This window comes from Thalassophryne amazonica, chromosome 9 (assembly GCF_902500255.1).
Source record: "Thalassophryne amazonica chromosome 9, fThaAma1.1, whole genome shotgun sequence".
NCBI classification, from domain to species: domain Eukaryota; kingdom Metazoa; phylum Chordata; class Actinopteri; order Batrachoidiformes; family Batrachoididae; genus Thalassophryne; species Thalassophryne amazonica.
The window spans coordinates 66,745,210-66,753,075 of record NC_047111.1 but is presented as its reverse complement, the minus strand read 5'-3'; the positions used below and the strand labels follow the sequence as shown (position 1 = coordinate 66,753,075).

The window sequence follows — 7,866 nt, the reverse complement described above, 5'->3', positions numbered from 1 at the left end:
TGGGGGGTGGCTGTAGCCAATCCCATGGAACATTAAGTGATAAGTGGGGTACTCCATGGGCAGACTGCCAGTCTATCACAGGGCCAACATAGACAAACATATTTAGACTCATGCAACAATTAAATCTGCAAGGACACCAGGTGTACTAATGATCTGAACTATTTTGAAGCGGAGTGGGGGTGGGATATGCTGGATACATTTTTAAGTATATGGACATTATATTAATCACCTTGTGCTACATCCTAATGAACAGTATGTTTGAGTCCCAAATATAGAACATAATACATGTTACATCACTGCCACTTTGAACATGAAAATACTGCAAAGGAGAAGGTAAAAGAAATTATCTTCTTGTCTTTCCTGCATGCAGTTTTCACCTGTTTATTCTGATTTACCATTAACTATGTTGGGTAATCCATCATAGAGAAAAAAAAAATCACCCTTTTATGTTATCTAATGCATGCATGCAAGGCTCCTAAGAATAGTCCTAATTTCTTCTTTGGCAGTTTACTACTTACATTACTGTGTCAATTAGGTGTGTAATACCTGTACAGCAGTGTGTTGTCTAATGGTGTTTTTTCATTTTATAGAATCCTTGCATTGGAGAATTCATCATAGAACATAGAAATGTGAGTTCTTTCAGTGTTGTTTGGTTTTGGTCTTTCTTCTTGCTCTGCAACATAGGAATCTTATAATAGCAAATGCAGAGAGCACCAGAGCAGCTGCAGCTGTGAGCAACAGCAGCAGGACATCGAAACAGTAGTATGAATACCAGGGCATTTTGTGAGCCTGTGTACGCAAGTGAGCAGCCCCTTTGTGGCGGATCACGTACTTGATCCAGAAAATGGCATGTTCCATGGGTGGTATTGGCTGATCCCTGTGCAAAGTGGACAGCTTTTGCATGTTTTCTCTGTAGCTTTCTTGGTGGAGCACTTCTTTAAGACTCTGTTCAAAGGTTTGGCGGCTAAAATCGGCAAGCTGCAGAATCTTTCCAGCTCCTCTCTCCTGCAGACGAAGAAGGTTGTCATACTGGTCAAAGAACAACGGTACTGCTGTATTTCAATCAGTCCGTGGAAAAATATGTTCTTGAGCCGCTGGATGAAATTCATTCTATCCGTTAATCCAGATCCTGGTGCTGGGATATAAGAAAGCGATGAAGGGGCAATCACAAAATGACCTTCTCCAGTCATGATCCAACGAACATTGAGCATAGTTGGCAGGTTGAGATTTGCCAACTTTGCCAACACAAGCCCTCCTCCAATTGCCGGGTCAATCAGAACCAGATTGTTGGGAAAGTGTCGGTACACGGACCCACAACAGGGGGCGCAAATGAACGGACAATGGAGGAAGTCAAATAACAACACTTTACTGTTGTGAATGTGCACAACAAATACGACAGATTACAACAATAGACAAAAGTCAATTCACAAAGGTGTCATGTGGGCAGGCTCGAAGATAGGAGACGCCTGTCCAAAGCAGAACCGGAACCACACGATTTCCTCCGCCACCAGACCCCGGGAATACTGGAGCCACCAAGTCCCGAACTCCCAGGTGGCCACTGCCTCCGCGTGTCGGACCTGGTACTGCTGGCGAGGAACAAAAACTAATTAAATGAGGGCGCGTTTGCACCCAGGAATCCGTATGGCAGGAAAGCTACCTCCACCTCTCGTTGGAAAAGTAGTCCACAATACAACGCACAAAGTTTACCAAAGAATACTGTCAAACAGTCAGCTGAGGTACGTTACCTTCCAGGTAGAACGATATCTCGGCAAAGAGGTGGAGGCATCGTCCTGCTGATATTCCCCTGCTGATCAGATGATGGGTAACAGCTGTTGCAGGTGATGCGTGACAGCTGTCACCCTGGCTGCTCCTGTGAGGCGACTGTGCCCTCTCGTGCCTGAAGCCCGCACTTCAGGCAGGGCACCCTCTGGTGGTGGGCCAGCAGTACCTCCTCTTCTGGCGGCCCACACAACACAGATCATACAACCCCTGGCAAAAATTATGGAATCACCGGCCTCAGAGGATGTTCATTCAGTTGTTTAATTTTGTAGAAAAAAAGCAGATCACAGACATGACACAAAACTAAAGTCATTTCAAATGGCAACTTTCTGGCTTTAAGAAACACTATAAGAAATCAGGAAAAAAAATTGTGGCAGTCAGTAACGGTTACTTTTTTAGACCAAGCATTGGGAAAAAAATATGGAATCACTCAATTCTGAGGAAAAAATTTATGGAATCATGAAAAACAAAAGAACGCTCCAACATATCACTAGTATTTTGTTGCACCACTTCTGGCTTTTATAACAGCGTGCAGTCTCTGAGGCATGGACTTAATGAGTGACAAACAGTACTCTTCATCAATCTGGCTCCAACTTTCTCTGATTGCTGTTGCCAGATCAGCTTTGCAGGTTGGAGCCTTGTCATGGACCATTTTCTTCAACTTCCACCAAAGATTTTCAATTGGATTAAGATCTGGACTATTTGCAGGCCATGACATTGACCCTATGTGTCTTTTTGCAAGGAATGTTTTCACAGTTTTTGCTCTATGTCAAGATGCATTATCATCTTGAAAAATGATTTCATCATCCCCAAACATTCTTTCAATTGATGGGATAAGAAAAGTGTCCAAAATATCAACGTAAACTTGTGCATTTATTGATGACAGCCATCTCCCCAGTGCCTTTACCTGACATGCAACCCCATATCATCAATGACTGTGGAAATTTACATGTTCTCTTCAGGCAGTCATCTTTATAAATCTCATTGGAACGGCACCAAACAAAAGTTCCAGCATCATCACCTTGCCCAATGCAGATTCAAGATTCATCACTGAATATGACTTTCATCCAGTCATCCACAGTCCATGATTGCTTTTCCTTAGCCCATTGTAACCTTGTTTTTTTCTGTTTAGGTGTTAATGATGGCTTTCATTTAGCTTTTCTGTATGTAAATCCCATTTCCTTTAGGCGGTTTCTCACAGTTTGGTCACAGTCGTTGACTCCAGTTTCCTCCCATTCGTTCCTCATTTGTTTTGTTGTGCATTTTCGATTTTTGAGACATATTGCTTTACGTTTTCTGTCTTGATGCTTTGATGTCTTCCTTGGTCTACCAGTATGTTTGCCTTTAACAACCTTCCCATGTTGTTTGTATTTGGTCCAGAGTTTAGACATAGCTGACTGTGAACAACCAACATCTTTTGCAACATTGCGTGATGATTTACCCTCTTTTAAGAGTTTGATAATCCTCTCCTTTGTTTCAATTGACATCTCTCGTGTTGGAGCCATGATTCATGTCAGTCCACTTGGTGCAACAGCTCTCCAAGGTGTGATCACTCCTTTTTAGATGCAGACTAACGAGCAGATCTGATTTGATGCAGGTGTTAGTTTTGGGGATGAAAATTTACAGGGTGATTCCATAATTTATTCCTCAGAATTGAGTGAGTCCATATTTTTTTCCCTCTGCTTGGTCTAAAAAAGTAACCGTTACTGACTGCCACAATTTTTTTTCCTGATTTCTTATAGTGTTTCTTAAAGCCAGAAAGTTGCCATTTGAAATGACTTTAGTTTTGTGTCATGTCTGTGATCTGCTTTTTTTCTACAAAATTAAACAACTGAATGAACATCCTCCGAGGCCGGTGATTCCATAATTTTTGCCAGGGGTTGTATTTGGCATTGATTAAGTCCTGGAGCATATTTGCATTCCCAAGGATTTGTGAAAGTAAATCACAACACACTGCAAGAGCATCATGTAGCAAAAACATGAAATCCATGTAGATTTTGAAATGCTGAAGCCCCCTCTCTCTGTGCCTATGAAAGCAAAAATGAATGCATGAATGTGGATAAAATTGATTAACTGAATAAATGGATGAATTAGTCACAAAGGAAAATGAATATTGTTAGCTCTTTACGGTCCGAAGAATCATAATATCATGCCTTGACATGATTCTGTAGGTTGGACACGAATAATGTCTCCAAGACCTTCTTGTGACTGGATGGTGATGGATGTGTAAAAATGGGATTTCTCATCAATAGCTGGTGGAGTCTCGTATCACAGTTATGCTGTGTCCCCTGGCGTGAAGTTGTTCTATCAGAAGTTTCATGTTGATCCAGTGGCTTCCATCAAAAGGATATACCAGAATCTTTCCTCCATCACAAAGTGGTATGAAGAAAATCAGGCTGACAGTGAGGAGCAGTGATATTCCACACACACAATGTAGGTACAGGGTTCCTAGCAAACCAAAGAAACAACATTTTATATCTGACAATGTGTCAAAGCTCTGCCAAATACATTTTCTGCTGTAATCAGGAAAATAATGCAAAGAAAATTGCGAAAAGCAAACTTTTTTCCAAATGTAGGTCACGGAGCTGAACAGAAATGCAGTAATTTTAATTTTCTAACAACTGAGGAAATATCTTACCAATGTTGAAGAGTGGCAGCTGCTGCCTCACTTGCAAGCAGTTTATCAGCTATGTAATGTAAATATTCCTAGCTCAAACTTTGGCATCGATTACAAATGTTTGTTCTTCAGGTAAATGATTACATGTGTTATGTCAAATATTGTGTTGCACAACCGCATTTTATTCACCTTAACAACTCTTGATGTACAACTCGTAAATATGTTGTGTATGGAGCACCTCACATACAGTGGGGGAAATAGGTATTTGATACATTTTGATTTTGCAAGTTTTACCACCTACAAAGAACAGAGAAGTCTGCAGTTTTTTATCATAGCTATGTAGCGGCTGCACTCTGCCTTGTGTTGTTATGACTCCGCCCATTCGCTCCCCTCGGGATGCGAACTCACGAGCTCCGCCATGGGAGTCGGACTCTCTAACCAGAAGGCTAAAACCCAGGGCTCTGGCCTTGTGACCAGAGAATCCTTTTGAGCTGTTGGGAGTGAGATTTACTAACTACATCTGCACAGCGACACCTGCTGGCCTCCGTTACAGGTACACTTCAACTGTGTGAGGCAGAATCTTAAAACAAAATCCAGAAAATCACATTGTGTGGGGAGGTGGATGTTAGAGTGTGCTAATTCCTTATTCTATGTTAATTATTGAGTGTTTGTCTGTTATTTGTCTGGAAGTTTCTGAGTGTTCTTGTTTCACTTAAATTTTTTTTTTTTTTTTTTTGGTGAGTAAATAAACCTGAAAATGCACTTGTTAGATAATATCTGTGTTAATTCCTTATTCTGTGTTTGTTATTAAGTGTTGGTCTGTGTTATTTATTTGTAAGTTTCTCATTTTAGGGGCTTTTTCACAACATAAATGCTGTCTGTGAGAGGCCCAAGCCTGACTTCCACGTGAACTTCAATAAATTCAAAATGAGAAAAAGAGTGGTTTGGTTTTTGGTGAGGGCCAGAATCTTACATAATTCAGGGGAAATTACACACCCGAATGGATCAGAGATTTCAAGGTTTTCTGGGGGAGAACCCACAGACCCCCCCCCCCCCCCCCCCCCCCCCCCCCGCCAGGGGCTTCAGGCTTTTGACCCTTGCTAAAAATTTTCTTTTTTTTTTTTTTCCATGGCCCACTTTCATCACTGTCTATTAGAAGAGGTAGGTGGTCTGTGTCATCTGTATCATCTGTTTCCATCCTGTGTTTTTAAATGATTTTATGTTCATCTTGACTTTTAATTTTATTTATAACAGTGTTAACCACGTGTGCATCATGTTATGGCGTTGGATGGTGCGCTTAAGATTGGTATATCTGGTCGAGTGCACTCGTGGTGTATGCTAACCTGTGGTGTATGCTACACCAGCAAAAGTAATGTAACCGGTTCAAAAATGAAATACAAATTGAAACAACAATCATTTCTCCTTTAACTGACCATACAGGAAAGATTTTAAAAAAGTATTACATGTCCCTGACCACCTATGTGGTGAAAACAAAGTCATGGGGAGTGGCGTTTGGTTCAGATTTTCTTCGCCTCCGGGAGCTGACATCAGTGTCACTCAACAACTTGCAGCAGGTATTGGTGGTGCTGTTCATCCGCCGTTAGGATTTGATTGTAATACTGCATGAGTGCAAGTCCTTGCTCGCAAAACTGACAGTAGCAATGTTATCCAGGACCTAAAAATTGGTCCGCCCTGCCTCCACTGCATCATTTGGGACCACAGCAGCTCCTCTAAGATGGACTCTCTGCACCCAAAGCGATCAAAGGGAATAATGTGATTATTAATCATCAGATGACAAGGTAGAACCTTTTAAATCATTCTAAAGTCAGTGTTAAGCAGAAACGAGGCAATAGTCGGTGACGCTCTGAAATGACGGAGGCGCAGTGAATGTCGCAGGAGCAGCTCGTCATGGCTGCAGCGCTCTGATCGCTTCCTCTGTGTTTTATGATGAAATAACACTGAATTTATGTGGAAATAATTGTTGTACAGAAGCTTCAGATATCTGTCGCTGACATAGATGATGACTGGAGTGAAGTTTGAAGCAGAAATGAGGAGATAATCGGTGAAATACTGCCAAAGGCAGTGTGGACTGATTTTTCGGGGGGACCGCGACATCTGCTGTGATGACTGGAATAATGGGTCATCCACGCGATGAGTTGCACGTGAATGTTTTACCTTCTAATTGATTTGGGGTGGTAAAAGTCCAAATGAACAGGAAGCTGCTCAACATCATAGAATGTGCACCTGATTCTTCCAGGAGTTTCCTTTATTTGTGAACTGAATCTGTCACTGTCTGGAACCGATAACAGTCTGAATCTGACATATGTTCCAAAGTACTTTGGATGGACTATGTTCCTCATCAGCCTTCAATAGCTTACATGAAATACAGTATGCACATTTTATGTAACCGTTTAAGTTTGACTACATAAAAATGACCATTACATTATCAGAAAGGTTATTTTTGTTACAGTTTGCACAAGTTATTTCCATCTTTCAGCATGTCTCTGGACAGGATATGATCATGATGTATAAACCTAGGGATCTCTGACTCATACAGCAGAGAGAGGTGTACAGCACTACATGATTTTTTTTATAAATAAAAAAATAAGAAAATAAAAAAAAAACTGACACTGCAGAGCTTTCAGTTCATAACAGCAGACGAATGTTCCTCATGTGCACTTTGTTTATTCACTGACTCATTTTCTATGTACCTGAAACAGATTTTGTTGGCAAAATTACAAAATCACTTCATTAACAGTGAAGCTGGAAAGTATTCACAATGCTTCACTTCTTCCATATTTTGTTATGTTACAGCACGGTGGCTTAGTGGTTAGCACTGTTGCCTCACAGCAAGAAGGTCATGGGTTTGATTCCCACCTGCGGCCTTTTTGTGTGGAGTTTGCATGTTCTCCCCGTGTTTGTGTAGGTTCCCTGCGGGTGCTCTGGCTTCCTTCCACATCCAAAGACATGCAGGTTAGGTGGATTGGAAATTTTTTTTTTGTCCATAGGTGTGTGTGAATGTGTTTGTTTGTCTATACGAGGCCCTGCACTGTATATACCAGTGATGAATGATTGCCGGAAATTCAGGTTTTTACACATGTGGTGAACGTTTCCCCGTCATTTTTGATAAGATATGTCAGAATCCATTCATTCAGTTCCATTCAGTTCTACTCCCAAACAGTTGGTGGCGGTAATGATCCGTGTTGGTTTGCAAGCTGCCATTAAACTCAGAAGAAGAAGAAAATATTTTTTTTTCTTCTTCTGGTCTGTCTTCAAGAAGTTTGTGTTTGTAAAACCTCTAAGAGATGCCACAGTGGATATTAAATTTGATGTATTCACGTCATGATCCCAGACTGAAGGAGTAATGTTACGTGCCGCTGTATGTCCACAAAGCGAATGAGAGACATTCTGATTCTGATTAGCATTCGCTAGCGGTCAGCTGTCGCTAGCTAGGTTGACCCCTCCCCTCT

General features: G+C 41.3%; 1 pseudogene; it reads right to left on the bottom strand.

Moving 5' to 3' along the window:
• Positions 1-632: 632 nt before the first annotated feature.
• On the bottom strand, positions 633-5,594 carry LOC117517958 (annotated as a pseudogene).
• Positions 5,595-7,866: the final 2,272 nt, after the last annotated feature.